Source organism: Hipposideros armiger, unplaced genomic scaffold (assembly GCF_001890085.2).
Source record: "Hipposideros armiger isolate ML-2016 unplaced genomic scaffold, ASM189008v1 scaffold_98, whole genome shotgun sequence".
NCBI classification, from domain to species: Eukaryota; Metazoa; Chordata; class Mammalia; order Chiroptera; family Hipposideridae; genus Hipposideros; species Hipposideros armiger.
Genome location: NW_017731448.1, coordinates 3,705,413 through 3,721,681, shown reverse-complemented (window position 1 = coordinate 3,721,681; position 16,269 = coordinate 3,705,413). Strand labels below are relative to the sequence as shown.

General features: G+C 43.2%; 2 protein-coding genes across 2 annotated transcripts in view; both read left to right on the top strand.

Moving 5' to 3' along the window:
* Positions 1–16,269, top strand: part of LOC109384663 (collagen alpha-1(III) chain-like) — a 103,461-nt gene that overhangs the window by 17,006 nt on the left and 70,186 nt on the right. The window lies entirely within an intron of this gene.
* TRIO (trio Rho guanine nucleotide exchange factor) overlaps positions 9,555–16,269 on the top strand; it is a 322,427-nt gene continuing 315,712 nt past the window's right edge. The window contains exon 1 of the mRNA XM_019646200.1: positions 9,555–9,688. The gene's annotated coding sequence lies outside the window, so the exon portion shown is untranslated. The remainder of the gene's footprint in view (positions 9,689–16,269) is intronic.

The window sequence follows — 16,269 nt, the reverse complement described above, 5'->3', positions numbered from 1 at the left end:
CCTCCCCCTCCCCTCCCCCTGGATGTACTGGAGCACACACAAGTGTATGTGTATATGTGAATGTGTATACATATCTTACATAATAGAATTTACATATTATTTTGTTTCTGAACCATTTGAGAGTAAGTTCCAGAGGTGATGGTGCCCTCACATCTAAATGGTGGTTTGATATGTATTTTCTAAGAGCAAGACATTCTTTTACATAATGTTCCCAATCGTGAAATTAATTTTGGTACAATGTTACTATCTAAATCTACTGACTTTAGTAAAATGTAACCAGTTATTCCAGAAACGTCCTTTTGGACAATTAAAAAGTATTTGTGGTCCAGGATTCCATCCAGGACCACATATTGCATTTAGTTGGTATGTCTCTGGTTTTCTTCAATGTGGAACATTTTCCCAGGCTGTCTGTCTCATTACCTTGAAATTTTTGAAGATTACAGTCAATTCTTTTGAAGACCATCCCTGAGTTTGGGTTGTGTGATCCCTCATGAGCAGGTTCAGGCTGTCCATTTCTGGTAGAAGGGCTTTGTCCTCCCCAGAGCATCCTGTCAGGGACACAGCTGTCAGCTGTCCCACTGTGGGAAGCTCATTTTAGTCATTTGGTTCAGGTGGTGGCTACCAGGTTTCTTCACTGTATTCTCCCCCTGTAATTAGTTAGCATTCTGTGGGGAGATAATTTGAGACTTTTATAAAATCCTGTCCTTTCCTGACTTTCATCTATTGATGATTTTTGCCTGAATCCGTGATTACCCTGATGGTTGCAAAATGGTGATTTTTTCCAACTTCATCGTTCCTTCTGTTTCCCTGGCTTTCTACCCTAAGGAAGAGCTTTTCCTTTAGTCCCGCTTACTTGTTGCTGTAAGCATGGCCTCCTGGATTCCTGCTTTACTCAGTGGGTTATAATTCTTTGCTGTCATTATTTAGCTTGACGCTCACATTGGCCAAGATTTGGCCAGTGAGAGTCCTTTCAGACTCAATCCTTATCTTTTGTGACGTATCCCTGTCATTTTTTTTTTGAGCAATTTCTTATTTTCTGACATATAAGATGTTCTAGGCTTATGTTTTAATTTTCTTGCTTGAGCGCTCGAATCAGCCATTTCTCCAAGGAGCCCTGGTTGATTAGCACAGAACAGTATTTAGGAACACAATGTGGGCTCATTGCTATAGAGGTGTCATTGCTTCTAGAACCTCTCAGTGGACAGCGCTGGGACCTGTGGTGTGTGTATGTGTACATCCACTCATATGTGCACACTTGCATACATTGTTTCACGTGAGCATATATCACTGTTTCTTCCTGCACTTACCTACCTGTAACCAAACCCGTGACTTTATACTTATGTTCTCATTTCCACTCCAAACCACAGGGTGCATTTCAGCCTGCCCTTCTCCATATTTGTAATCCCTTCTCTGATGGTGAAGGCTCCCTTTATCCTCAATATCTTTATGGATTTACTCAGTCCTAGAATAAGCAGAAAGTAGTTTCAAAATGCTAACCCATGCCACCGCGATAAACCAACGGACATTTTCAAGTTTAAACTGTTCAAATCAGCAGTTAGTGGTCAGCTTCTGTTCAGCTCAGTGCCTTGTCGGTTAGTCATCCAAGGAAAACAGATGAAGTCATGTGCTGGGGCTCCCCAGAGGCATGTTTAAGAGAAGAGCAGCCAGGCTCCATCAGCAGCTCACTTGCTGGGGATGTGGAAGCTCACATTTGAAAAATAAGGAGTTGCCAAAAAAGAAAGATTAATTTCCAATAAGTGCAGTTTAGAAAGATGACACCTGTTATGGGAAAAGGTTGACCATTTTCATCTGAAGGTACTCATTTCTGGAAGAGAGGAAGAAAAAGGCAAGTGTTGAGATCATAAGAATGAATGATGAGATGCAGGAGATGGGATGGGAATAGGCGTGCGTGACGTAGGACCAGGATGGGTGGAACGGCCTTTTCTCAGGAGTCCATCACATGTTGTGAGTCGGGAAGGGGCTGAGTTTGTGTGTTGGAGTAAGTCATGAGTCATGACTTGAGAGACTCTTGCTTGATGCCTTTCATTGACTAAGTGTTTCTTCCCAGAAACCACCTACAGTGAATTTAACGCAGCGGTGTGGTTTCTGCGTTAGTGCGGGATTTCTGGGAAGCGTGGGTGTGCACACAGTTCTAGAAGTCACGGAACAGTGGGTGCAGATCTTGTGTTACAGGCAAAGTGGGTATTTGCCATTCAGTGTTCTTCGATATAAAATGATGACATAGAACACAGGCCCTTGATTTGGGGAGACAGTCTCAAGGTCATATTGTGTTTTGTATTTTCTGTCACCGTCCTCATGCTTGCCAGGTCATGTTCTGCAGAATTTGGCCTCTGTGCTTCAAGAAGCCCTTCGTGCAACTAGACATTTTAGCAAGAAAGAAGAGCCGTAATTTTCTTATTAGTATTTTAAGCGGGGAAAGGCTTTCGATATTTAGGAAATTCCCAGAGTTAAAGGTTGTGACGAGGGGAGTGGGAATGCCTGCTAATGGGTCCAGTTCTCTGAGGGAAGTCTTGGGATTAGCTAGTGGTGATGGTTGCACAAGCTTGTGAGTGTAAAAACCACTGAGTTGTACACTTAGAGGGTGAATTTTATAGCATAAAAGTTATATATCAATCAGAAAAGAAAGGTCATGGCTAAATTGGCAACATTTCAGATTCTTAAAGAGCTTCATTTACTGAGTGTTTACTACGCACCAGCTACTAATTTTCATAGCTCCCTGCAGGGTAGGTGGTGACATCTAATTTTATAGGGGAGGAAGGGAGCTCAGAAAGGTTTTTTAACTTGCTGCGGATTAGCAGCTGTAGGGGCAAATGAGGATGCCAAGGGCACAGTGGTTTTCTCCCCAAGTGGGTGTCCTGGGCAGGAAACAAGGCTTTGCCTGCTGTGCCCTGCTTGTCACACTGAGGTCTTTGACCCCGTTAGGGAGCTTTCTACTTCCCTCTGTTTTGGTGTCAGGGAGAGAAGAATTCTCTTTGAGAGAGGGCATTGTGGATAAGATCCTGTTGTGCTCCAGTGGGAAGCTGATGGTGTATTTGATAATTTCTTAGAACACTTGGGGTTAACTATCCCATTGAAAATTTTAGGGTGTTTCAGTCTCAAAAAGAAAAGGACAAATAGGTGGTGTATTTGGGGACAGCGAAAGGCGCATCTGAAAGGTTCAAGCTGATGGACCTTCCGTCTTCCTACTGAACATTCTGAGCAAGGTGAAGGGGAGGCAGCGTTGTGCTGTCTGCCTGCTGAACACGGCCTTGACCTTAAGAACGGCAGCCAGGGTTCTGCTGCTGTGAGTTCTGTATTCTTGAGCATTGGAGTCAGCTCTGCTCGCTCATGAAACGTGACTGAGAGATGGAGTATGCCTTAGACTCTAAGACAGAAACTTTATTGATTTGCATAACATCACATATGCTCTGTTGCAAGAATTTTCATTGTGCCTGTTTTAGAATTGAGTTGACACTTCATACAGAGTATTTTAGCTTCACTTAAAAGCAGACGTCTCAGAAAGAATAAGAATTTGTGTAGCTTTGAAATGACTCTTGGGCATGGTCCCTGAATGAAATGAACCACTGAAGACTTTTGTTCCTTGTGGCGTTTTGAAACCTTTTTCCCTGAATATATATATTAAAAGCATGTAAAGCAGGCTGGGGTTTTTGTCAGCTATGGAGCTTGCCTGCCAAGGGACTGAGAGCCTTCCTGCTGGGCGGTGACCTTTTTATGATGTTGGGTCTGTCATCTTGGCTTCTCAGTTTCGAATGCCCAGCCCAGAATTACTTAGCACTTGAAGTGGTTTTCATCTTCAAAGGACTTTATGGGCATTATTTAATGTACATGGCACTGCATAATGAATGAGCTGTTTATCCTTTGAGCACCGTCAATAGACCAGGTCCATACAGCTGGAGAAGACAAAAATCATACCCTGGCCAGTGGGAATTTATCGTCTAAAGAGACAAGCAGATCAGGCAGATTCTCTCTTTTGGCCTCTTTTAAAAATGTGCTGGGGAATGCTGTAGAAATTATAATGATAAGAGGTGATCAACTAGCTCAAGCCCACCTTACTTAAATTGTTCTCAAGGTGAAAATAAAATTTGAGATGCCCTTAAAAAGACAAAGTATATTAGCTCTCATTTGTCACAAATTTATTGATACATGTCGTATTTTTCAAGTGTCACAGACTAGGGCCGATTCACTTTCAGTCCTGTTTCTGCCATCCCCAAATCCCCTTTTTTTTTTTTTAAAGATTTTTATTGGGGAATTGGGGGGATGGGAACAGTGCTGGGGAATTGGGGAAAGGGGAACAGACAAGTTGCTGTCGTTTTTGTTCTTCAATCTAGTTGTGGAGGATGTTGCTTCACTGGCCCAAGTTGGCACCATCATTGCGCTCTTCCCAGGTGAGGCAGATCAGTCGCCGGCTTCTGGACGGCCGCTCACTGCGGCTGCTGGCCGCTCACGCTGGCTGCTGGCCACACACGGTAGCCCATGGCAATCCACTGCCACAGGGACTGCAGCCCACGCCGTCGCCGGCGACTCATGGCAGCCCAGCTCCAGGTTGAGCTGTTGTTCAGCATCTTAGCTGTGGAGGGCAGTGTCACTGGCCCTCATATGTGGGATCCGAACCGGGGCCCTCTGGCATCCCAAGCGAGTTCTTAACCATCGCGCCACTCGGCCGGCCCCCCAAATCCCCTTTTTTAAGTGATGCTTTGTAACCAAGGCGACATATGAGTCACAAATGCGAGTTTCTGAGTTTCAGACCTGGTCTGTTTATCTGCTTCAGCTGGGCTGGCCTCAGGACTTCTTGCCCCTGTCAGCCTCCGGGCCCCCAGCACACACCCAGCTCGGTGTACGTGCTCTTGAACCTGTCTCTGTGGTGGGTGTTCCCTGCTCGTCTTGGTTTCCCTAACTGACTCAGCTCAGGCATCACTTCCTTTGGGAAGCGGCTCTTGTCCGTCCTGTCCCGGGCTCGCTGGCCATCGGCGTTGGCACAGCACCCTGTGTACACGGCCTTGTGGTCTGACTCCTCTGGGTTGTGAGCGTTCTTCATGAGCGGGAGCCTCTAGGCCACTAGCCCCGAGCAGGCCCCAAGTGGAGGCACGGGAAATGCCTGTTGTGGTTTACACCTGTGGTTCCTCAGCCCAGGCTGTATCAGAATGGCCTGGAAAGGTTTGAAAAAGGACAGAATCCCTAGACTAGACGCCGACTTAGCCGCTAGAACGGGCCCTGTAATCTTACTTTGAAAAAGCCCCACTGGGAGTTCAGCCTCACAGCTGGGTTGAGGAACCACTGAGTTCTCTCCAGGCACACGCTTGGCTGTGGGTTAGGGACCAGGGCCAGCCTGTGTGGGCATGGCATGTGTACTTTGCAGGATCGTCTCCTTTGTGTATCTGGAGGGAATGGAGAAAGTCAGTTGAGTCTGTTTATGACAGGACATCCTTCCTCCTCGAGGAGCTTACCGACCAGCCTGGCTTTCTCTGTGTGAACAGACTGAAAGCACAATTGGCCCTTCAAACTTGCATCTGAAGTCACTGTGTTGCCATAGAGATGTTATGTAGTGTTGAAGGAGATGAGAGGAATCACACCGTAAATTATCAGAACAGATGGCTTGTAATTTAACACTCTCCCAGGCCATATTCTTTGCACTGATACTTGAGAATATTTTCAAATATCAGTTCTTACTTTGTTCTTTCACCTGTAAAAATGCCAGAGTTCATACAAGATTAAAAATGGGTATTATATGTGCCATACACATGACATGCAAAGGGAGTGCTGTAAGGTGGAAGGGAGGACTATTGAGACCCTTTTAGGAGTGGCCTCTTTACCTCCTTAGAACCCACATGTAATTGGCTACTTTTTTTGAGTTTCACATGGATTTCATGCTCTCCTCGATTATTTTGATAGCATCGCTATGGGGTAATTTTTATATCCTGGCTTGATAGTAATTGAGATGGGTCTCAGAGCTTTGCTCACAAATGAATTAAAAGATCCTGTTGATTCAGGCAATATCTTCACTTCCGAGGTGTTTGACATGTGATCAACCATGTAAGGGATATTTTCTTTAAGAGGACCTCATTGAGATTTCTTCTTTTCCTGTTCTAGTCTTCCAGTCTGTGGACTGATGTACAACTCTTAAAGATTGTACCTCTCATTAAGGGAAGTACTCTTTGCCTTTTGCAGGGAACTGTAACTTGATCGAGTTCTGGTGTGTGTGCACGCTTACACACACACACACACACACACACACACACACACACTCACTCACACTTATAATTTACATGTGTAAATGACCAGAATGGATACATATCGAAACCACTTCAAATTAAGGAGATGATAATCCTATTAGTGTAATTCAAAAATTCAGTAAAACTTACCTTATTTTTTAGGTCTTGTGGTAAAACATGTTTAACATAATGTTTAGATTTTTTTATCCTCACATTCTTAAAGTATTCAGGAATTTTAACAGGCTATCCCTGCGTCCATTTTCATCACTCTTATTGCTTGTGTGCTGTACAGTAACAGACAAGTAAGCTTTCCAGTTTCTACTCGAGCCCTGGGTTGCTTGTATGTGGATGTGTATCTTACATGGAATGCAGCCATTAACAGTATATGGCCCCAATCTCTGCACCCTTCTCTGCCTGAGCAAGTACTTGTCACATGCTTGTGCTGCTGGTCTTGATGGTGGCTTCTCATGCTGCACAGTGGTGGGACTGGTAGGCCAGTTGTGACCCTGACTTTGTTGGATGTAGTCATTCCTCCTTCAAGGTGAATCATTGAGATGACTTAAGTCCTTTGACACCTCTGTGTCAATGTTAGAAAAATGTTTTAAAAAGTGTTTGGTAATTATATCATAAAAAATCTGAAAAACAGTCTTATCAGAGGGCCCAAAGCCATTACAGGGGTGAGTGAAAAAATGTGGAATTAAGCCCTAATTTCTTTGATAAGCATGGTCACCGTTTGGCAAAGTTGTCTCAACCTCCTGGGAACTATATCGTGTGGCAGAGTTTGTTAGCACTGGCTTGAATGAAGGGGGATTAAATTGCCAGTTATCGAAATGCATGCCTTTTGGGGAGGTTAGTTGGCTGGGTAAAACCAGCTGTCATGGTAACGAGGTGAGGTTGACAGTAAAATCTGCCCAGGACCCGATTTGCATCAGAGGCAGAAAGGTGTCCCAGCCCAGGATCTTGTTTTCCGCAGATTGTTTTGGGAAGACCTAGATGTTGACCTCCCAGCCAACTGGATTTGGGGAGTCACTGGGTAGCGTTCCATGAGCTTGTTTCTCATTAGCGACGTCTAATCTCTTGCCTTTGGTCAGAGTGAGAATGAATCCTGTTTTGTCCCCTCTCAGCTAGCCCATTGGTATTGATGTAGCTGTCTCTCTCCTCGTAGTAACCCCCTAAGATGATTCCTTTGTCTGTCAGTTACCTCTGTAGGAGGAATTTCCTTATTGGAGTGTCTACATGTTTAATTCAAATTCAGCTTTGCACAGAAGCCCGTGCCCTGAAGTGTCCCTGTCATTTTGCCTATTGAATGGATGGTTAGAAACACCGTGGGCACTTAAGGCCCCAAGAACCATGGGCAGAGCAGATGGGTTCTTTCCACTTGGTCCCTGGATGCGCAGTGGTTTGGGGCTGGCCACCTCTCAGTAAAGGTAGGGCACTCAAGGAAGGTGAGTGAAGGAAAGCTCCCCTTAACCCGCCTCCCTTTAAACTTCCCATTTCATTTTATCCTTCCTGTTGACCATCCATCTTTCTTTCTCAGGCTGTGTTTCCACCTGCCCTTCAGGGGACTTCCCTCCATTTAGAGAGTGACTCACCCAGAGGTCATCCTCACAACCTCAGCCCTTCCCAAACAGCCCCATTCATCCTGACATAAGCTTTTCAAAAAGGCCCCTGAAGCCTATAAATAGCTGTCACCAGTGCCCCCATTCAGTGGCATCATCCTTAATCCTGCACCTCTGGTTTTTCTGGCTTCCAGAGGTGGTAAAGTCAGCTACAACGGGACAGTTGGTGGCTGCTAGGGGCACATGCACTGATTCCAGACTTGATAAATGGACAAATGGCTTTCTTTACCAAATGGGCTCTTAATCTTTTTTTTATCCCTTTTTTTTCAGTTTTTCCTGCATTTCTCTTGTCTTTTTTCCTTGACCATTTACGAGGGGTGGTGCCACTTATTGCCATCTGCTACGCTGTGCCGGAGACAGATGAGAGTTTGATTTCGGGGGCAGGAATTTAGGGGGATGCCCCCTGTGGAGAGTCTAGATTATGCACTGGCACCTCCAAACCTTCTGAAGCTGGGAAGATGGTGCTGCCCACGGAGGCCCCCCTGCTCTCCTGCCTCCAGGCCCGTAGAGTCTGAGAGGCGCGTGCCCCCCCCCCCACATTTTATATAATGTACACTTTGTATTTTGTGATGATTCTAATAAACCTGGTTTAGCAAATAAACCTAATGGTTTGTATTTTGGGGGTAATTGAATCCTTTCCCTACACTGTGGTGTATTATTCCTTGTAATTCCATTAGACTCACAGTCGCCATGTATTTTCTTCTTGATAGTTTCTAAGCTGTCATTGACATTGAGGCTCAGTCTTGCTCACATCTGTGTCCTCAGTGCCCTGCACACAGTCGGTGCCCACTAAATGTTTGCCGGGTGAATGATGAAATGTGTGCTGTATCTCCATGTGCAGTGGCAGGAGGCTGCAAACACAGGCAAGGACCCAGATGTGTTTAGGGCGTCACATCGTCTCCCGTAGAAAACTGTGGGCGTGCTGTGTGCGCGCGGAGTTTGGGCCGAGGTGCCCTGGGGAAGGGAGGTCCAGGGGGAAGTGGCCCCCGCTTATTTGGCTGTATCCACGTTGCTGCTACCCATCTGCTGACTGTTGTTTACTGCTGATAATTCATCCTCAAGACCCGCCCCTCTTGCACTTAAACTTGTGTCTCCTGTGAAGTCTTTGTCTCTGCACTGGCCAGGCTCACCTAGGACCCTAATCAGTGTTTGCCGACTGATTCCGGGGTTTGATCAGTCACAGTCGAGGGGGAAGAAGCCTGTTTCATCAGGTTCCCTTTGAGTTGTAGGGTCTAGTTGCCCCTGGATGTTTTTATTTTTGTTGAGGTGATTTCCCAAGGTGCAGCAGATTGGGGAAGGACAGCATGGGTGAGATTTTTCTCTTGGGGACATTTTTATAGGCGAACTTGCCATAAGCCCATGAAGAATGTTTCAGACCCTCTCGCCCTTCCCTTTTTTCACTTCCATTTCTGAGACTTCTCTGCCCCCTCTCCCCGCTTTTAATCTTTATTTACATGAATCTGAAAGCAGGCCACAGGCCTTTTAAAATTATACACATCAATATGAGGCCAACCCAGTTTTCCATAAATAGGTCAGGATGTATCTACAAAGCAGCATTTCAGAATCTATCCTTCAAAGCCAAAGGTATTTTAAGGAAAGGTGCCCGATGTTCACAGCTTAACCTTGGGCAGGGCCTAGCACTGGCAGATGCTGGTTTCTGGGCCTTGCACGATCAGGAATTCTGCCGGCTGCCACAGACATTAGGGAGAGCCCGCTGTGGGCCAGGTGCGGACCTGTAAGGCGCTCCCCGTCCTGGAGAAGCACCTCGATTCGGAGGAGCCAGCCATGCGGAGCAGCATCCGGCCACGGGCGGCCACTTAGGTGGCGTGCAGAGAACAGGTACTTTTGCTTTGCTGACTACTGACCTTTCATTTCTTACTTAATTGTGAGCTGCTTCAAATGTCTCCCTCAAGTTCTTTCTGGTGATTGTTGCCTGCTCGTTATCTCTGCGTCAGAACTGACTGAGATAGGGAGATACTGGGAAGGGATTCACAGCAAGTCAGTGAGGAGAGAAGCTGTGGTAGGATTGGCACGGCGGCTCTTCATATTCTCTGGGAATAGGTGCCCTTCCAGAATGGTAATAACTTCTGGTATGATCCTTGGAAAAGTTTCCAGGACTCTGTCTTATGTTTGTAAAATGGAAAAGAAGCCTGAATCGCTGTGAGAACTGGCCGAGTTCACAGGTGCAAACATTCACAGGATCACACCCAAGATACCGCCCTGAAGCCAGGGAAACGCTTTATCGCTGATTTCATGGCCCTTATCCTCCATGAAGAGTGCACGTGCCACGTGCTGCATTCATGACCAAGTGTTCTGCGCTGTTACCATAGCCTAATGCAGGAGGTACACTTCAAGGTTGCCCGAAAGCCGCCTGGATAGGGAGTTCCCACACAGGCGAGCTGAGTAGAGCCTCTCTCTCAATGAGTTACTCATCCACCTTTAAAATAGGAGAGCCTCCAGTGACTGAATATTCGACAACAGAATGTGACTTATACTGCGTGGTATAAATTAGTTCATTGTTTTCTTATAGTTGATTTTCAAGAGGGTTGATTTCCAGTTTATTGTAGTAGAACGACTTGTTTTGGGGTGGCTTTGGGGACTGTCTCTACGCTGGACGTGCTTGTGGGCATACCTTTCCCTCTCATCCCCAGTGCTGCCCTTGGAGCCAGCTCTCAGTGTGTTTCATTTACTTTAAGGCTTGGTGGTGGTGCCAGGGCTGAGGAGTTCATGCTGCCAGTTTGCAGTAGAAAGGTTTACATTCGCGGTATTTTGTGTCCACCTTTTTCATTTTAATCACTGCTCTATGCTTCAGCCTGGTGTTTGGAGTAACTTGTGTTGAAATGCAAATTTATTAATGGAAGTGTCACGGAAACGCCAGTCTCTCTGCCTGTCCTGGAGCAGGCCCTGGCCTTTGTCCCCAGGGTGGGAGGGGAGCCTGGAAGCCGAGGTCTGATGCCCGGCGCTGGTGGGCCCTGGACCAGTGCAGCCAGTGTCCTCAGGGGCACTCTCGGGGTGAGATTTTTGACTCCTGCTGTTTGATTTTTACTTTTTAATGAGGTTATTTGAGGTGAATTCATGGATTAAGTTTCGTGTTCTTTGTGTAGGACAGAATTGAAGGGAAATTTAAGACATCCTGGTCTGCTTTTGTTCATCACTTGGTTATATTCTTAATGTGTATTGACTGCTTTTCTTCTGTTTTTTTCTCTCATAGATGGGAAGGTCCCATTTTTATTTTTACATCGTGTTCATCCTCACACTGATTTATATAACCGCATGAGAGCTGTATTTTTAAGAAAGTGTTCCCACATTTCCATGCCCTTACTTGTGTAGGGTGATGTCATTTCTGATGGTCACTGATTGGTATGTCTGTCTCCCCTTTGATTTAGGCTTTACTAATAGTGACTAAAATGAGCGATTTTGTTTCACAGGTGGAAAATTTGGGTTACTGCTGTGACTTTACCACCAAGTCCCAGGAAAACTTGCTCTTGTTTTATAAATTCTTTATATGTTGGCTTATCAAGTCTGTCATGTTCTTTGTGTTATTCTGCTGGAGCTCTTGAGTTATAAAATGCATATCCGTGAAATGCAGTGTAACTTGTTTATGTTTATTTTGTGCAGCAGGGGTAGTAAAATTGTTTTCTAAGATTCTTAGTTATGATTTCTTGTATTGGATTCATAGTGAGTTCTTAAAAGGATAACCCACCAGTAGATTCAAATCTACTTTTGGAAAATTAAGTGATAAGTACTTAATGGTATTTTAGGATTAGCTTGAAAATATCTGTAAGTTGATAGTACTTGGATCCTACAACTGTGTTGTCACCAGCTGTAGAGTGATTTGGTAATTAGACAAAGAATTTTAGACAGGGCTTATTATTAAAAACAAACGGTAACTGTTTTTATAGGCAAACGAGAAAGTTGAGAAAAGAAGGGTTCCAGGTGATTAAATGGGAAACAGATGAAGTTGGGAAAAGCGAAGAGAAGGAGGTGGGAGGAGAGCAGAGCAGGCCACGTGCTAGGCGCCAGGGAAGTGCCTTCAGCACGCGTTTCTATTCTGTATTTTACGCAAACCAGAGTCCTGTTGTTGCAACATGTTTTTGGAACTTTTTAATTTTAACTTTAGCTTTTGCCATATAAAAGAGAGAGTAGCAAAGTTATTTGTGATCACTTTATGATGTGGATAATATTTAGCTTTCCCATTTTAATTTAAAATACACTCAGTGGAAAGAGTGCAGTAATTTATATATGAGTATACTGTGGTTAGAAAGTTTTCTTTCTTTTTTTTAAATTTGATATATATGCTTTTGGTAATCTTTAGCTATTTGCTAAACCCTTAACCCTTCACTTTAACCATTATTTAAAGTAATCATTAAAGCACATTTCTTCATTCACACATCATTTAATGAGCATCTGCTATGTGCTAAGCAGTCAGTAAAACTAAAGCTCTTCTTGAAGTTAATTGGAGTTCTTGAAGGAGAATATTATTATATATAGAAATATTTTATCACTTTTCAGTGATCTGCATTAAAAATATTGGGTTGTTGGAAATGTCATGACGTATTTTTTTCTATGTTTTTCATTGCGAAAATGCATCATGACTTTTCTGACAACCCAATATTAAAACAAAATTTAAATACCTATCATTTTTTAACTTGATATGCAATTTCAGCATTTGATGAAATGAAGATGGAGTATTAGCAATTTATAAAAATGAGAAATTATTGGAACTTGACCCTATTTCAGCATTCGAATTCTTAAATTCTGTCCATCCTTGCCCTAAAATCAAATATGAAGATATTTTGGAGAAGACTGGAAATGCTTAAAATCCTAGAATGATAAAGTAATAAAATAAAAAGTAAGTCCAGAAGATCCAACCACGCCTGATAGGCCCAAGAAAATAAGTAAATCAGACATCCGGTTTATTACTACTTCAATTTGCATGACCACAAAGAAAACTGATTTATGTTTAGCAAAAACTGTGCACACAGCAAATTATACTGTTGTAAAAGAAACAAAATATTTTGTAATAGTTTGCCAAAAATATAGTGCCATTATAAGAAAAGCCCGTTGGCTGAGTCTCACTGGTCATTGTAAGTATTCATACTTCTGACTAAAACTACAGGAATGCCACTCTAAATTTTTTAATATTTCGAAAGACTCTAAAATTGCACCATTTAAGGTAGTGCTGCCTAGTTACATTTTGTAACATGTGAATGTAAACGACAAGCTGAAAAGCCTGAGGTCAGAACTAGACAATCTAAATTATTTGGGATAAGGGAGGACAAAGGCCAGGGTTAGCCAATAGCTGTTCTGGTGTTTGTCTCCACTTGGCGGAGTGCAGGTAGGAATCACCTACAGATACAGAGAGGTTGCATCAGAATAATTTCTTAGTGTATCTGAAACCTATTGGGTTCAAGAACTAGTTCATTGCTGTTTCTGCATATTTCTCAGCCTGAAACTTCTTCCCTGGACTGATGTTAGAGAGCAAGAAAGAAATGAGCTTGTTGCTAATAAAAAAACAACAACCCACTGGCATCAAGGCACCGAGGTTTGGTTGGGTTTTGTTTTCCACATGTAAACGAGCAGTGTCTGTCTCTGGGACTCTTGTCCGCCTGTACTGGTCGACATAAATACAGAGCCACGTGCTGTCTGCACGTCTTGGCTGCCCTCTGCAAATGCAGTGTGACACCACCAATAACCAGCAGTGAACACCCAGGACTGCAGGTAAGCTGAGGTGAGGCAACTGCGGGAGGTGAGAGGCCCGGGTCTGCTGACACTCAGCATCCCCAGGGCACAGACTTTTCATGTACTTTTTAGAAAGACCGCTTGATAATGTTGCTGATTTGTGGGGAAATTTGCTCTAGTCTTCAGCAATCCATGCTGATTGAACACTCTGACTGTGGTTTTCACTGGTTAGCACGTGAGTGGCTTGCTACATGCACAGTTTGGCATGTACGTTCAGGGCCTTAGTTAAGGCAATTTTACTTGTTAGAACAAAAAAGAGAATTGTTCCTAAGCCTCTCAGTCAGCAGAGGGAGGGAGGTGGTGTGGCTTCTCGGCCCCACAGAGCCGCTGGAGGGGGAGCTGGCAAGCTCTAAGTTTGTCTCTTTTTCCTGTTTCTCCCTCGGGTCTACTTTATGTCTGCCTGCCTGGCTGTCTACGCAGCCAACTCGAACCTCACTTTCATAATTCAAGAAGGGATCAGTGAGCAGCTCTGAAGTTGGTCAGCTATGGACGAGGGCATACACAGGGTTGCCACCGAACCCTTGCCCAGAGAAGATGCAGCTGCAGAGTGTATGATCCCCTGGCTAAGAACCTGTTCTTAGGTGGCTTTCTTAAGACATTCTCTCCAAAATAGAGATGAAATGCCAAGTAAGGAACAAAGTGTCTAGAGCAGCGGTTCTCAACCTGTGGGTCGCGACCCCTTTGGGGGTTGAACGACCCTTTCACAGGGGTCGCCTAAGACCATTGGAAAACAAAAAGATATTTACATTACGATTCATAACAGTAGCAAAATTACAGTTATAGAGTAGCAACGAAAATAATTTTATGGTTGGGGGTCACCACAATGTGAGCAACTTGTATTAAGGGGTCGCGCGGCATTAGGAAGGTTGAGAACCTCTGGTCTAGAGTAAGAGATTTGGTCTGGAGTCAAGAGCCATGAACTTGGATGAGAAACAAATTAATTACATCTTTATCTTCACAGCTTCAACTAAATACAGTATTTCTTTCGATTATGAATGTAATACAGTAGTTCTCGCAGTACCTGTGACTTGTCACCAGTGGATGTCATAGATGTTTTCAAATGACATTACAGTTAGTTATTGCAGCTCTCTCACAATATCATTTAGGCTTATCGCTAAAATGATCCCGTAGTTACTACACTGATCGCCAGACCTTTGTATTTATCTGTAGTAAAGAAGCACGTAACACTTCAAAATCTTTCGATAACTTTAAAAATAGAATTGGTTTTCTGTGTAAGCTTCTCTGTATATTTTAACACATTTAAAAACAGTATTCTGAGAAGAGGTTTATTAAGTTTGACCAGACTGCCACTAGTTAGAAATACGCTACTCCCCCAAAATTGCTAGTTGGAATTGAGACCAGTTTTCTCTTTATGGCTGTCAGGAGTCATGGTTTTTAGGAGTTTTCCCATTGTCCCACACTCTACTTTAAATGCCTTTCCCCCTTTTCACAGTTCTTAGCTCCTTTTATCTTTCAAGGTTTAGTAATGGATTTCATTTTTTGTTTGCCCTTTGCATTAAATTGTATATTCTTTGGAGCTGAAGATTCTAGATTATTACAATTTTAAAGTTCCCAGAGATACACCAGGATAAAACTAGATCTTGGAACATAACCTCAAGATGTGGAAGCAAGATGTGTTTTCTAAGCCTGTGTTTCTCAAGGTTAGCTGTGATGAGCATTCAGTTCACTTAAATTTACGTGGGCGTTTGGAATAAAACCAGCTTTATCACATTGAAGATTACATGGCTATGTTGGAAACTCCTTGCATGGTAAGGTAGCCTGTCTCTCGAGTAGGATACTATCAATCCATTTACTACGAGCTCAACACAATTTATGAGAGTCATGAAAATGTATAGGATACATAGATACATAGACTGTTTTGTTGGGGACACACAATTTATGAAAGAAAAGTCCACAAAATGTCATGCTACAGAAGTGTGTCTCCCTTCACATTGGAAATACTGATTTATGAAGAATATCTGGAGGTTAATGCATTTTGGAATATCAAATATCAAGTATGGTTCTTATTTAAAAATACACTCTATGCCATTTTTTTAAATAAAACGGCTTAAAATGCCAATTTGTGCTTTTAAACATGATTTTAAAATTTAGATATATTGAACCTTTCAAAAATAACATTTTTACTTAGTGCCAAATCAGTGGAGATAGCTAAAACATTTAATTCCACTTGAAAGCATCGTCACTTGAAAATTGGGTTTTAAGTTCCATCTTTCTGGCTGTGGAATATTTGATCCACATATTTACAGAGTTCATGTTAGATATATGTGTTTCATAAATGCAGTGGTCTTCTGAAACACTTGACTGTTACATTTAGTTTTTACCAGTATTTTTCTATATAAGCACAAACAGCCCATTTCTGTTCTGATACTTGGTTTCTTTCTGCCCTGAGCTTGGGAGAGGAAGACACTCTGCTTGCAGACAGCAGTGATCACACAGGATACGCTGTGGGGCACATGACTTATTCTGGAATCCATTGGAGTGTTGAAAACAAATTAATATTCATCTACTTAAAACTTGTATAAATAAATCGCCCCATTTATGTTTTGTTTTCAGTGGCTTGTATTTCATAAGTTTAAAGGTTTCCAAGTTTAAAGGTCACCTTTCACTTTTTTGATAACTGGAATATGAGTAGATACCTTTTTTTTTTTTTTTTTTTT